This window comes from Eubalaena glacialis, chromosome 4 (assembly GCF_028564815.1).
Source record: "Eubalaena glacialis isolate mEubGla1 chromosome 4, mEubGla1.1.hap2.+ XY, whole genome shotgun sequence".
NCBI classification, from domain to species: Eukaryota; Metazoa; Chordata; class Mammalia; order Artiodactyla; family Balaenidae; genus Eubalaena; species Eubalaena glacialis.
Genome location: NC_083719.1, coordinates 135,196,378 through 135,212,234, shown reverse-complemented (window position 1 = coordinate 135,212,234; position 15,857 = coordinate 135,196,378).

Sequence of the window (15,857 nt, the reverse complement as noted above, 5' to 3'; positions counted from 1 at the left end):
GCTTACTTGACCCAGAGGGAATTTCTGTTCCAAAACAGCAAATATTGATGTGCATTTAATTGATGTTCAAATGAAGTTCAGCCTCTCAGAGATAAGATGTTTAAAGATACAAAACTAACCTGTTAAGGGGAGATACAGTTGATAATATGCTAAAAGATTGACTAATTTTATTGATAACACATATTTGCAGAACTAAAGATAAAGCTAGAGCTTGCTTTTTGACCAAAAGCTAATAAATAAAAAGATGTTTCTAATTTTTATAGTAAGCTTAAACTTCAGAGATTTTATATTTGCCACCCAGCAAACAAGTTCTCTCAACACTTTCAAGAAGCAAAATTTCTGATCAAGGGAGGCAAGACCTTGATAAAAACCCTTAAAAATGGAAAGGCCAATAATTGCACAATTAATTAAATTGATTATTCTTTTTGTGCCATGATGAACAAATGCTAGTTGTAACATTAATTATGACAATGATATGACAGTTACTGCCTAAGCTATGAGATTATCTATACTATGTTTTGTGTTTTTCTTTAAAGAGGCATAAAATGAGTATGACAAGGAGCTATTAATTACTATGCACTTAATCAAGAGAAGATTCATGGAGAAGAAAAGTAGGCTTTTAGGTTGTGTCCATTCATATCTACCTACTTTAAAAACTAACATGAAAGGAATTAAACTTAGTATTTTGTTTTAGTTGCATAGTCAATTGTCCTATCACACCATGTAATGGGCATTAAGAGCCTTCTCCTGAGCAGTACCTTCCAGAACAAGACCAACAAAGAATGGGGCCTTTGAAGAAGAGGTGTGATGTTTCGTCCTTCTACATTATTTTCCTTTCCACATTGGCACTGAACTAACACCTAGAGATATGTCTCCCCGTATTTTAATAAGAGCATATTTTTAATTGTATAAAAAGCTTCAGGGTAGTACCTGAAAATAGAATACCCCTAAGATGCTAGGGTCTATTTCATATCAAATGACAGTTATTTATTTATGGCATCAATTTATTTTTCACTTGGCAGTACGTAAAAATAGCAATAACATGGCAAGAGAGATGATGCGATTGATCCGCATGCTGAATTATTCATTCGATTTCAGCTGTTGACTTCACATCAGACATCTCCCAATGTACAGGGCATAAATCATGAGGAGTCCTTTTGCCACAGCCAAGCAAAGAACCTATCTCATGCTTTTTGTATCCATTTACGCATACAGCCTGGAATTCCTGGTATCCCCTTATCTGGGTGCAAAGTGATACCATACATCAAATGCTGAAGGGTGGGGCTCCAGCAAATGGTCTCCCGGAAGTGGTATTCTCTTCTGAGGAAGGTCAGTTACTGGACTGACCACACAAGGACGTAATTTTCTAGATTCACTGTGTAATCGTATTCACAGCACCAAAATCTCAGCAAGGTACAAAATGCTCCTGGTGCAGGATGGTTATTTTGAGCAGTTGGAATCCAAATCCTAACCTGATGCGGTTGCTCGAATGGTCTCCACCATGGACCAGACTGAACCCCTTGCCTTCACATGTGTGAACTTAAAGGGCACTTGAGTATAGAAGGCTTCTCTCATTATCTAGGGTAAGTTAGGGACCTTGCTATGTGATCTCATAGCATCTGTATTTCCCTTTATAGCGTGCACCCATGATACTTAACTGAGTATTATTACTGGCTTAAGGTCATTTGTCCCCCAGACTAAATACCTCCATACCTCTCCTTTTCCAGTCTCCTCACCTAATTGCTGGCACATAAAAGACACTTGATAAGAATATTGACTGAATAAGTAAAAACCATTCTCACCACTCAGCAATAGCTATAGCTCTCTTGGATACAATAATTCTCTTCATTGATGAAAAGGCATTTGTTAACCTTTAAACAAATGTGCTTGTAAAACATCAAATAAAATACCATTATCTCATCCCTCATCATTTTCTAATCCTCTCATACCCTACTGGTTTGGCAAAAATACTAAATTAACTTAAAAGATTTCACTCAGAATAGAAATCACCATTTCCTAAAGAATCCTTCCATCAGAATACTATGCCTCTGTCTTTGTTCCAGGAAGCTGAATTTGCAATATAATAACAAGATCTATTAGCTTAATATAAAAAATACATATTTTCATGGTCTAAAATCCCCTATTCTATGCCCAAAATGTTAAGGGTGGTTTTGGGGGGTTGTAAGGTGACGGGTGATTTTTTAAAATGTTTCCCATGTTTTCCAAATGAATTTAAGAATAGGAATTTTTTTACTTTTGGAAGTAGAGGGGGAAAATTAACTACTAAAAGACCTATTTCCAGACAAAGGAACTACTATATTAGCAATGTAAGCAATATTTACACTCTGGACTTGGTAAGAGATATCATATCTATTCAACCACGTAAACCTCAGTCTATTAGTTTCTCCCAAGTGCCTATAGAAACAGTGGCAGTTACAAAGTCACAGATTTAGATGTAGATAAATTTCTATCATTTGTTTGAATAGTGAATTTTAATATTTTTGTTTATCTACTGCCCTCCTTCTAGCACTATGGATCTGGCACATAGCAGGGACTCAATGAACATTTGTTGACGTACTACATGAGTGAATAAATTTCTTCATCAGAAAGCCTGAGTTCTGAGAGGTTAAATTACTCAAAGAGGCATCATAACTCAAAGTACACTGTCAGATATTCCCTTGGCCATCTTGCCTTTGTGCCCAAGTGTGCCCCTGTCCTTACTCACTGAAACGCGATTTTCTATGGTGTATTGGAGATATATGACATCAGAGCATTGCTGTCAGATACAGCAAAGTATTATTCCCTCAGCCTGTCTCACCTTCACTCCTGGCCAAGCACTGGGCTCTGGATACTGGGCAAAGGGAAGGGGAATCTTGCCAAGTGCTAAGGGAAACCTGCTTCGCCTGGCTGCCAATGCTTGGGATTTGGCATGCTAAGGCATCTGTTGTGGTTGTGGATTTGAGTTGAGTGATTCCTGCTGAAAACACTGTGAATAATTCTAACAATGTCACTGCATGCTGTTGCCCTGCTCTTTCTCTTCTCTGGGTCATGTTTCTAGCCACAGACGATTAGTAATAAACACTAATCAGTAAACTGGTCAGAAAAACAATGCCAAAGCCAAGGTCTGCCAAAAGTGTGCTCAGAGGATACCAGGTTCTGATTTTGTTTTTAAGTGGGTTTGGGGGAAGGGGGTGGAGGACTGAAAAAGAAAAGCAGCAGCAGGGAACTGATCCTCTGGCAGGTTAAGCATCATCAATCTTTCTTGTTTTCCGAAGCTAGAAAATACAGTCTTAGAAAGTTTGTGCCACATTATTTGTTCCACATGTAGGTATGTGATAGAGGTTGGATCTCCCAGAAGGCTCAAATTAAGGTCTTGTTTCCTCATGCTTGGTAGCTTTCCATGTCTGTTTGTTGACTATATAAATATATATATATAAATATATATATATATAAAAATATGTATTTTTAAAACATTGCCAGTCTAAAAATACACCTGCACCTAATGGAGAACACATCCCCCATCTTTCCTAGACATCAGGAGCAGAAACTGCCTTTTTGGGTTAACGTAGCCAGTGAGAAGGACTGCATTGTTTATGCTTAGCCCCATTTAAATGTCATATTAAAAAAGGATCATTAAAATGAGTAACATTAGCTTTTTATTTTTTAATCCTATAGTATTCAAACAAGAATATTTCTCAATGCCACTGACTCTCTTACCCCATAATCTTTGTCCACAAAAGCCACTGCATATATACCTGATATGTGTTTTGGCCATACTTCATCTTACGAAATATCCAGCCCTCCAACATACAAATTTATATTTCTTCTCCTTGCAGGAGAATCATCATCATCAAGGTCGTCATCATCATCATCATCATCAATGTCATCATCCTCTTTAACACTGAGTTCTTACTATATGTGAGGCACTAGACTAAATAATTTACACAAATCATTTAATCCTCACAAAAGCTCTGTGAGATAGGTGCTAGCATTACTTCCATTTTACAAATGAGGAAATCAAAGCTCAGAGAGGTTAAGTAGCTTGCTCAATATCATACAGCTTATGACAAGTAGAGTTAAATGCTAATGCAGGTATCTGATCCAAAGCTCATGCTCGTAAACACTAAGATAGAATTAGAAGCTTGAGAAACCACAGCATCTCAAAGGAAGAGGGAATTTAAAGTTCATCTGTTCCTGAGATTCTTAGGCTAAGTGGTGTATTAAACTCATGTAGGAAACTTTTAAAAAACTGGTGCTCTAGTCTCATCTGAATCAGAATCTCAGGTGGTGGGACATGGGTATTAGTAACTTATGAAAAATCCTCAGATGATTATAAGATTGGGACTGAGATTTGGTTCTCAAATTTCACCAAAGATAGTGTCATCTGAATTGCTTTTTTTTTTTTAATATAATAGCTTTTTTTGAGATGTAATTCACATATCATACAGTTTGTCCATTAAAAGTATTCCATTTGATGGTTTCTAGCATATTTACAGAGTTGTGCAACTGCTACCACAATCAATTTAGAACATTTTCATAACCCCAAAGAAATCACATATCCACTAGCAGTCACTCCCCATCACCCCACAATACCTCCTAGCCCTAGGCAACCACTAATCTACTTTCTGTCTCTGCAGATCTGCCAAATATTTTGGCCATTTCATATAAATAGAATCACACAATATGTGGTCTTTGTGACTGACTTCTTTCACTTATCAAATGTTTCCAGGGCTTGTCAATTTTGCAGCATGTACCTCATTCTTTCTATGGCTGCATAACATTCCATTGTATTGATTTATTTGTCCTGCATTGCATTTTGAAGATGTATATTCCTTAGACCTACTTTATTAGACTCTTTGGATTGGAGCACAGGTTTCCAATGATCGTTCAGATTTGGGAATTACTGAATACATACTCATCCACTTACCACATTTTTACATCCCTCCAAATACTGTGCTTGAATATCCCCCCTGAAAAAGTTATTGCTGGTTGCTGACTATCCCATTTGTGGCTAGTACTGACAGAGAATTCTCCCTTAGCTTAGATCTTACCTTGTTTTCCTTAGAAAACAGATCTTTTTCCTGCTGTTCCAAGTTTTCTTTGCAGAAACACATACATATTATACATCATCTCTCACGGGATATTTTAAGAGAACTCTGATGATGATCCTAAGACTTCTTCTCTATAAGCTGAACGTTCCTGACTCTTTTTAATGATACTAAAATGAAGTGGTTTTGAGCTCTTTCATCTTCCTGGTGGCAATCAAGTTGAACTAAGTGCCAATATAGGTCTCTTGAATCATAGTGCCATGAATGTTAAACCTAACATTCTGAATATGACCCAGGCTCACTTATAGGCTGAGTGAAATCTAGCATATGTGATCCCCAAGTAAGGGGCATATCACACAATACGTCAAGTCCATGTGCAGAATCATATGCCAAGTGACATAGGCCAGCAGAAAAATCCAAGAAAACAATTTAAATCTTTAATGACTCTCAAAGGACAGGAAGAGAAGTACATTTGTCTACCATACACACTGAAAATGTTCTCTCCTCACCTATGTCATTCTATGTCCTGCACACTGATGACCTCTAATCTCCCCCAAACTCGTTCCCACTCTCAACTCCCAACCAAGTTCTTTTTTTATACCCAGCTGTGAGTGTAAAGGTTGGGTGGGGCTTCATCCCTTACCCACCATGCTTCCTTTCTCTTTTTTCTGTTCTCCCTTGATTGAATCTTGTCCCTTTCCAAACAAGACCTCCATTCCTAGCTTTTCCATTTTTCCTCTCCCTCTCCTCTGCACTGTTTAAAGCAACACAATAGCCACAGCTTGGAGTCCTTAGAGAGCAAGGTGAGAGAGCCCCTGAGGTGCAAAAACAGAATGTTCCTTAATGAGTGAAAAAAATGGAAGGTTATAAACAAATACTGTTAGGCTCCTGTCAACCCAAAGTGGGAAGCAGTCTGATGTAAGTTCAAATACACCAGACATGCCTATCTTCTCAGAATCTCCTAAGTCCCAGGTTCCCCAAAGCATTCAGACTGAACCAATGTCCTGTGCCTCCCATGATGTTCTAAGGATTTTTCTCTTTCCAGACTCCTGAATCTCATTAAAACTGTGTCTTTCCCATCTGAGATGGTTCCATTTCAAACACATTTGAAAACTCTTTTCCTTTGGGATACAAGACTCATCCCTAATGGAAGCTCTTAATGGTGGAGTTGTGTGACTCTAAGACAAATATAAAAAAGATCCCCTGAATATGTATTAAAAGAAAACTAAATGAGTCCCCAGCAGGTATGCAATGCAGAAGTATTTAAATTTTGTTTGCTGCAATAAATAGAAAAAATGACCCACTGTCTTACACAAATTCTGAGCTTACCAAAGGGATTTGTGAATCATTTAACTAGGTGATCAATTAATCTGGCAAGAGGTTGCCACCTGAAAATTCAGAGGCCTTCATGAAATGGATGTTTGCAGTGATTTACAAAGCCTTGGGCCTCCTGAACATTCTCTATGTGTGAGGTGTCTTTAGTTCAGTTTTAGAGAGTTGAATATTAGCATTTGGATCTGCAAGTCTTTAAAAAAGCATGCCGGACTGAAGCAACTCCCCTGATCATTTTTGATCAATAAGCAGATAACTAATGTGACTTTTCTTAATAGGAAGGCAAAGATTACTCAGACAACTTCCAATGGCTTCTTGAATTTGGGGGCAAACAGAACTCTAAGAATGAATGAGTTAAGGCAATATACACTTGAGTATACACAACAAAATTTACTCAGGCCTCATGTTGTAGGGGGACTACTAAAGAAAGGTTTTCAGCAGCAAAACAGGGATTCAAAACCAGCTTAAGCACCGGGAACTCCTTTGGGAAACCCACGATGTTAAACTCTTTTCCTTCATTATCTCATTAGTCCTTACAACTGCCTTATTAGGAAGATAAATCAGTATTTCTTAATCCTTATTCTGCCACTTACTAACTGCGTGAATGTGAACATATTATTTAATTTGCCTGTGCCTCCGTTTCCTCATCTGTAAAATGGGCATAATAATAGCACCTACTTCAAAGGTTACTGTCTGGACTTAACGAATTAATTTATGGATGTCTGTAGGGACAGTTAATTAACTGACATATTAAGTGCTCAATTATTATTATTTCAGGATGGATAGGAAGAGAAACCAGTCAGGTAAAAAAGTATAAAAATGGTATAACTCAAAACAAGAAAAAGAAAGCACTGTGAATGAAAGAGACAGATCCTAAATGAACAGCCCTATGTCATAGCTAGTCAGTGAAGCAGGGATTCAACCCCAGAGCTGCCTGACTGCATCTAACCATGACAGTACAGGGACTCTTAAAACCAGAGCTCCATGGAAGAGAGGTTCTTCACCCTCTGTGCACATTAGAGTCACCTGGTGAACTTTCAAAAGGATAAAAGGATACCCGGGTTCTACCCTCAGGGATCCTGATTTGATTGGTCAGCCTGGGGCCTGAGCATCAGTATTTGTTAAACGCATCCTAGCTGATTCAATGTGCAACACATTTGAGGTATATTACAGTAAGGAGAAAGGGTCTAATCTCTCTCTGTACTTAACAACGGCCATCAGTAACCTGGTTGGAAAAAAATCAAAGTGCTATTGTGCAGTTTGATAGTTTCTGTCATGAGAAAGAATAAAACACGAAACATAAATGCGCAACCCCTTGCCCTCAAGAAGGCCCACTTGCCTTCAATACCCCCAATCTCCCTGAGCATCATGGCAGCCAAGAATAGAGATGAGGACAAACAAAGACTTCCTTAATTTCACTGTTAAATGGTAAAACAAATGAGCCACCTCCAAGTGCTTGAATTTTTGTGAAGAAATGTGCTCATGCAATGGGTCTTTTCTCTTTCTCCTAATCTTTGTGTTTAAATAGAGAGGTATTAAGTAGTTTTCCTAATCCTTCCTTCCAAATAACTAGGGATAAAAACACACTTCAGCATTTGAATTTTCATCCTTAAGTGGCTTACAAGGGTAGCAGATCTTCAGAAATCAGTAGGAAACTTATGGAGAGCCAAACACAATTATAACAAAAAAAAGTGAAGGTGGCGATAGCTTCGTTGTTGAAGTCACTCTCCAAAAGACATAATTCTCAATCAGAACAATAATGCAGTTTGACAACCACTAGAGAAGCACACCACAAAAACTCCTGCAAGTTGCAGAACAATAAATGGCATTAAATATTAGTGGGACTTGAAAAGTCAGGTTAGCCTTTAAGTAGCAGGTGTATTTCACCCACAAGCAAAGACAGGAAGCGAGCAGAGGGTGAGGATGTGACTCTGATTGGGAAGGCCAACACCAGAGGGGAAAGAACTGAAAATGATCATATCCCCATTCATATATATATATCTTCCTGGAAAGAAAAAAAAACTTTCCATGGAAATTGACTATTGCCTGCCTGTAACCCTAAGCCTTTTCCTGAAACTAATTGGTGAGGCAATTACATAGCACAGAACTTTTTCAATGTGTCAGACACTACTGCTGACGATCCATGAAAAAATTTTAGGGGATTCATGGATGGATTTTAAATTTTTTGATAGTTTTATGTTTATTGAAATGTGTTTTAGGAAAATAATACACTCAGTAACACTGATAAGTACTGTCACTTACAATGAGACTGGAGTAGATATTTAAATAAAGTTGATAAGTATATTACCCTAAAATCTTGAAGGATGATGAAACACCAGCATAGGAGTGAAAAGAACAGGTGAGTTAAGTTCCTGCTCGACCTTTTACTAGCTGAGTGACTTTGGACAAGTCATTTAACCTCTCCGAGCTTCAGTTTCTTCATGTGTAGTGTAAGGTGGTCTGTTAAACTCTTGGAAGCCAGAGAGGATTAAAAATGCTGATCTTACAAAGGAGCTGCAAAAATGCTCTCACAGGACCAAATATCTGAGACCAGATTGGTTGTTATTTCTAAAGCACTGAGGAGACATCATGTTATAAGCGAAAGCACATTCACAAAAGTTAGTTGGTCAGTTTGTGGTCATTTTATTAAGAAGACAGAAGAATTTAATATTGACTCATTACTATGGGGTGGAGTGGGAGGATACATATTCCCTGGACCTTTTACATTGTGTTCCCCATTCTTTATCATGAGATTATTCTCATGATGTGGCGCCATGGTCACAGATAAACATGCATTAGCCTGGGGCAGATTATTCCCCAAAGCAGGACATTTCAGACCAGCATAGCAGTTAAGGACATGGGCTATGGAAACAGATTTAGGTTTGGATCTCTGTTTTTCTGTTAGTAATTATAATACTGTAGGGAACTGAAATAACTGAAACTGAAATAGCTCTAGGAAGCCTGAATTGTCCCACCTGTAAAATGTAGATGTAATGCATACCCCATAGTGCACTCTCTTTCTAAACTGTGAATGGAGACAAGGTTTGTTTTTGCTCATCATGGTAGGACCACAACAAATGAATGAATAAGAGGCTGTGGGGATAATGTTAGGTAGTACCTGATATAGAGCTCTCAACAGCAGTGAGTGTTCACATTTATCATGGATATCTGTTTTAGTAACTCTTAACCCTTGGGCTTCTGTAGAAGCCCATGACTTTGTCATGTCCCCACCCATGACTATAGTGATTGGTTTGGAGATGGGCCAATGACCTAATTACAGCAGTGAGACATTGGCTAGGAGTCCTGGAAAGAGATCATCAATTTTCTTTCTAGGAAATGAATCAGAGCAAAAGGAGCATCTCGGACTGCTGCAGCCGTTCTATGAGTATGTGGAACCTATAAAAAGAGCCAGCATTGAGGGACGGGTCACTGGGAAATGGAGAGAAACAGGGTCCTGGTGACATCATTTGAGCCATGCAATAAGCAATAGGTAGAGTCATGTCTACCCTGGTCTATTTGATTACTTAAACTTTATTGAAAGCTTCTTGTTTGCTTTACTGCTTACAGCAATTTAAGTTATGCCTGTTGCAACAAAAGAATCTGGATACAGCAACATTATTATCATCATCATAAATAAAATAACAAAAACTAGGATCAAGTGTCTGCAATTCAACAACTTAACATTTTTAGTTTTGCTTGGGCAAAATTTGAGAGAGGACTTAGCTTCAAGTTTCTTCAGAACACAGCCACTTCCTTCTTGTGTGGCTCTTATTGGTTCTTTCCTGATGTCCTGAGAGATGGGGATCTGGCTAACACAAATGTTTAGAAAGGGAAGTGTGTACACACTATGCTTTTCTTTTAAATCCCGTAAAACATCCTGTCTCCCTGGTAGACAAACAGGTCAGCCATCCTTTTCCCTGGCAGTGACTGCTTTCAATGCATCACTATAATTTTCTCCTTCCCAACTGATCTGTGTGGGACCACCTCCTCAAATCACAGACAAATTACTCCTGAAAATAACATCTGGGCCCACAATTAAATTCGTTCACACATCAGAGATTGCCCATTACAGGACATTGGACACATGGTATGAAATTTGAGAGCTAATCAACCGCTACCTTGGAAATGAAGTTTGAGGCATCAAGAGGAAAGACAAATCCAAGTTTTCCTTTTCTCCACTTGAGGGGTTTGGGTTCAGTTAATGGTCTATGATCTAGGAACTTGAGAACTATTTTCATGGTTTCCATTTGCATCCCCAAAAGAATAGAGGTAACTTGTTTTTAAAACTCATTTGCAATAATTATATCATACAACCAACAATGATGAGTGCTATAAAATCACTCAACAAGTATCTAATGAGCTTTTTTTTTTTGAGAATTCTATGTATTAGGCACACAATAAAAAGGTGGAAGGAAGATACAAAGTTGAATGAGACATGGTGTCTGCCTTCAAGGAGCTTACAGTCTAGGAGAATAAAACTCAGTGCTGGGAAGGCCACTTGAACCACAGGGTGGGTACACACCTATTCCTGATAAAACTTTAAAGAGTGACTCTGTAGCAGTTAAGTTCATGATTTCTGGAATCCAACAAGCATGGGCTTGAGATCCAGCTTTTCTACTGATACTTGCTCAGGGCAATACATTTAACTCATTCTTCAACCTCAGTTTTCTCATGTGTAGGATGGGTTAGCAGGAAATACCAAATGCAAGTGGCTGCTCTCCAAAGATTAAAATAGCTCACATATTGAGAACACTTACTCTCATGCTTGACATAAAGAGAACACTCAATATATTTCAGCTCTTATGATTTTTAAGAACATTCAGCATTACTACAATAATTGAGCTCTGGATAATTGAAAAAAAAGGGCAAAACAGATATACTTTGTTTTAAGTAAATACATTGCACCAACTTCAGGAGGCATCAAAACACAAATTCCAGCAATAATTTGATAATTGTGAAGCTTGAATAGCGACATTTATCAGAATAGTACAGTATTCTATTAGACACATCATCTTTGGATAAAGGAGAAGTCATTGGTGAAAAGCACAGAAGGAATAAAGGAAGTTTAAAAGAAAAGTTTCTTTATCCACTAAAGGAACACTTCTAGTGATTACTTGGTATTTCAGGTGTCACCCAAAGGGAAGTTGGGAAATAAAACTTCAATATAAAGCCATAGATTGTCAGAATTATGTTCTAGTCAACAATTTTTTTGAAAATTAATAGTAAAAATAACAGTACCTAAGAGTTACTAGGCATTCACTATGTGCTAGGCCTGTTGTTATGCATCTGGTATGTATTAATTAGCAATAATAATATTGATACCTGCTAACATTTGATGGTTTACTATATACATAGGCACACACTTTATCCCATTTAAACCTCACAACAACTCTCTATGCTAGATCTTATTATTTTTCTAATTTTCACATGAGAAGTCTAAGATTTCCTCAAAGTTAAGGAGCTTTGTCCAAGTCCACATAGCTGGTTGATGGCAGAGCTGGAACTTCCTAGACCTAGATCTTGTTTGCTATAATATACTCATTGGAACTAAAGAGATGGAATGCAAATGTCTAATATAATGTTTCCCAGTCTTTAAAAATCACTTTAAACTTGAGATATTCCATTATCACTTTCATAAGCATATGTAGGCACAATGGTTGAACTCCCCCCTAGAAAGTTCATTAAAATAGACATGAGAGTGACTTTTGTCTCAGGAGGTCTTTAATTCCAGTTCAGTTTATAAAGACAAAATCACCCACCAGTGCTGTACACTGTGCTTAGCAACATATGACTGGTGGCACCATATGCAAACGTGTGCCATGACCCATGGTTGAGAGCTGCTGGTCCAAACTGAAGACTGAAGGGCATCACAGGAGAGTGAAGCCACCTTTTGCAAGTCCTCTATCCTGTCACCTCCATCCAGCTGCCTCGTTAAGAGGCCACACCCCTTGCTGAGTAGGATGGGACTGGTATACCAAGTCCTCTTTGCGGATATAGCAATAACGAGTGAGTGGGAATACACTTAAAAGAGGTGGACAAGTGTTCCTGAAGTGACACACACTAGCTAAAAAAATACAACAAGGAATCCCACCCAGAATATGGGAAGATTTTAGATTTAGTGGACACTCCATGGACCCATGTGGTCATGGCTCTCTCCCTGACTTCTCCCCAGGGAAACCTATCTTTGGAGAATCACTATTCTATTAAAATAAAGCACATTTGGGAAGAGAGAGGAAATACAAATTGAATCACATGTATTCCAACCAACCCATTATTTATTTTATGGCTACACTTTAGTTGGACAAAAATGAGCAACCCAGGACTGGAAGCCCTCATCTCATTTCACAACTCCCTCCTTTCTGTTCCACAGGGTTTTATTATTTTAAGAGTTTAATGTTTGTCCTTAAATTTAAATTGGGAAGGCTGGGTAACTCACTCAGCATAATGCTTTTATAATTTCAGTTATAAAGTGATATGACAATTGAAAGCCAGACATCTTTCAGTTCCCTAACACTGTGATCTCCCCACAATTTTTTGATAATATAATATCAGAGGAATATGTTGCATGTAGAATCACCCCTTAGAAGTTATCCTTCTGTAGGCGGTCAACTCAAGTGTTCAGGAGTCTGTCAGGGACCAATCCCTCGTACATAAGAACCAACAACATGGAAGATGAAGAGACCTACGTTTTAAATAAAAGGATATAGGAAACTATTTTCCCATGTCCTGGTTAAAACTTTGATATTAATTCTATGCAAACTCTATAATATACATTCAACCAACAGTTGAAGCCATTGACTATTCATGGAGTGATGCTAGGCACTCAGGGAGAATTCAAAAGAAGTGGAAAGCATAGTTCATTTCCTCAAAGAACATTTACTCTAATTGGAGAGACGGGACATGGAGATAGCACTCATTAGGCAGGTAGGTTTCAAAGTAAGCTCATAGATTGCTCCTTATAGTTAAGTAGCAATCAGGTAATAGAGACAAGTCAGAAAAGGGAGTTATCCATGTAGGCTAGACAAGTCAGAAAAGGGAGTTACCCATGTAGGCTTCCTACCCATGTAGGAAGAAAGTGCCCAGTGGAAGGAAAACGTACAGGGTTTTGAAAGAAACAAAGGATGATCACCAAAAGGGTCTTCAAGAATAAACACGAATAAACAGTCTCATATTATCAAGTAATATTTTTTGAAGTACTCAACCTCCTCTGACCTGTCCAACAGGTGCTAGGGGCTAGAGGGGAGCAGAAAAAAAAAAACATTTTGCCTATTTTAAAGAAATGGCTGAGAAATCAATTTCCTCAGAGTTCCATACCAAATTAAACACATTCCCTGAGTTCAACTACCTTGTGAGCCACCAGCTGAGACAAATCGAAGGAAACTGGCCTCTTTTTACTCCTCTGGGCAGGATACATACTGAGAGCTGGTAAATGCCAGACACTGAAGGTACTATGTTTAATAAAAAATAATGGTTCATTTTTATGAGCACTTCTAATTATTATTATCCTGATTTTACAAATGAGAAAATGAGACTCAAGGAGATTGAGTCACTTGTCTGTGGGTTGTCTAGTCCTAAAGTCCAGATTCCTCATCCCTCTCCATCAGGCTCTCCAAGTGGGGGTTTGAAATACCAGCATCACCTGGGGATGCAAAGTCCCAGGTCCACCCCAGAAACCCCAGGGCTGGGGCCCAGCAATCTGTGTTTTTAAAAGCTTCCCAGATGATTCTGATGCAGGCTCAAGTTGGAGCCTGTTTACACCATTTCTCTGACTACTGAGTTTAAACGGGGTTTAGTGTAAGCAGGGGGAGCAAGGAAGTAAGTCTTTTAAACTAAGCATCCATGGGAGGACCAGAAGCTTTTGAATATCTCTGAACAGCTGATGAGTCTACACCTGCCAGCCAGTCTATAAATGGAGCAGCTACTTGTGAATGAAGGCACAGGCTGGACACAGGGACGAACTCCTGCGACGATGCACTCCAGGGTAACGGCTGCCAGGCAGAGGTTACAAGCCTAACCCTGCTATCTACCAGCACTGTGACCTTGGCTGAGTCCTTGAACCTCTCTGGGCCCTAATTTCCTTATCTGCTCCAGAAGGCCATTGAGTTACCTGATTAGCATCGTCCCTTCCTGCTCTAAAACCCCTTGTCTTAAGGCCATCATTGCAGGGTGATATATTCAGTGGCAGGCTAAGAAGCTGGCAAGAGAAGATGACCCAGAGGCTTAAAAGATTCAGGATGGTTTACTATTTAAGGAGGTGGGGGCTGAAGCTAGGAAGGGTCCAGACTCGAGGAGAGAGGCAGGGGGGGAAAACAGTACATTCCAGATGTGGGAGCCAAAGATTAGGGACAAGGATGAGGTGAGCCAGATGTGCATGTGAGACCAACCTAAGCAGATGAGTTTGGGTACTGTGGAGACAAGGGAGCAAAACTCTCAAAGAGAGAGTTTTTACGTTGACTGAGCAGTGGAGCCGTCAAATGCACTGATGATTGTTTTTTCTTTAACCTAGTCATTTTCCATCAGGGCCAGTTTTGCCCCTCAGGAGACATTTGGCAATGTTTAGAGATGTTTCTGTTTGTCACAACTGGGTGTGTGTATTGGAGAGGTGCTACTGGCTTCTAGTGGGTACAGAACAGGCAGGTTGGGATGATGCTAAACATCCTACAATTCACAGGACACCCGCTACCCCACAACAAAGGATTAAATGGCCCAAAATGTCAACAGTGCCCTGGCTGAAAATCCCTGACCCAGTGGATGAGGCCTATAGCCCCACACCAAATAACTAGAAGCAGCAGATAACGACTACCATGTCACGTAGGGTTCTAAGCGCTCTGAGGGCTGCACAACACTTTGTGCTTACATTGTTTTCAAAACAGACTTTATTTTTTAGAGCAGTTTTAGGTTCACAGCAAAACTGAGCAGAAAGTACAGAGATTTCCCATATGCCCCCTGTCCCCATAAACCCACAGCCTCCTCCCCTAACTGTGCTTACTTTTAGTAGCTGTTTTTTTTTTACCTGTAAGAAAACAGGCTTACAGAGGCTCTGATACTCAGCCAACAAGGCGTGGTCCTGGAATCTGGACTAGACTCAGCGGAATGTGAAAGCCAATGCTTCAGAGCATTACCTAGTTCCTTCCACAGCCCTGCTGCCTTCCCTACTGAGTTAACCTGTGAGATCTGCTGTGAACACCTGAGGCAGGAAGGGGGCCACGTCTGCTTCTGAGGACCCAGGAGCCTTTAATTCAGAGTCCCTCGACTACTTAGACTCTGACTATTATTGCATAGGATGAATCGAGAAGAAGCTAAGGCAATGGAAGCAAACAGACCTCAGAATGACAACTGCTTGATGAGAGTCTACATGAAATGACTGTTCTCCAGGTATTTAAATGCCTTTGTGGGCATTCCTCATTCTTTCCAGAGGAGTCCTGGGTATCAGCTGATAGAAGAGGTGAACCATAAAAAATGCTGGGTTCCAGTCAA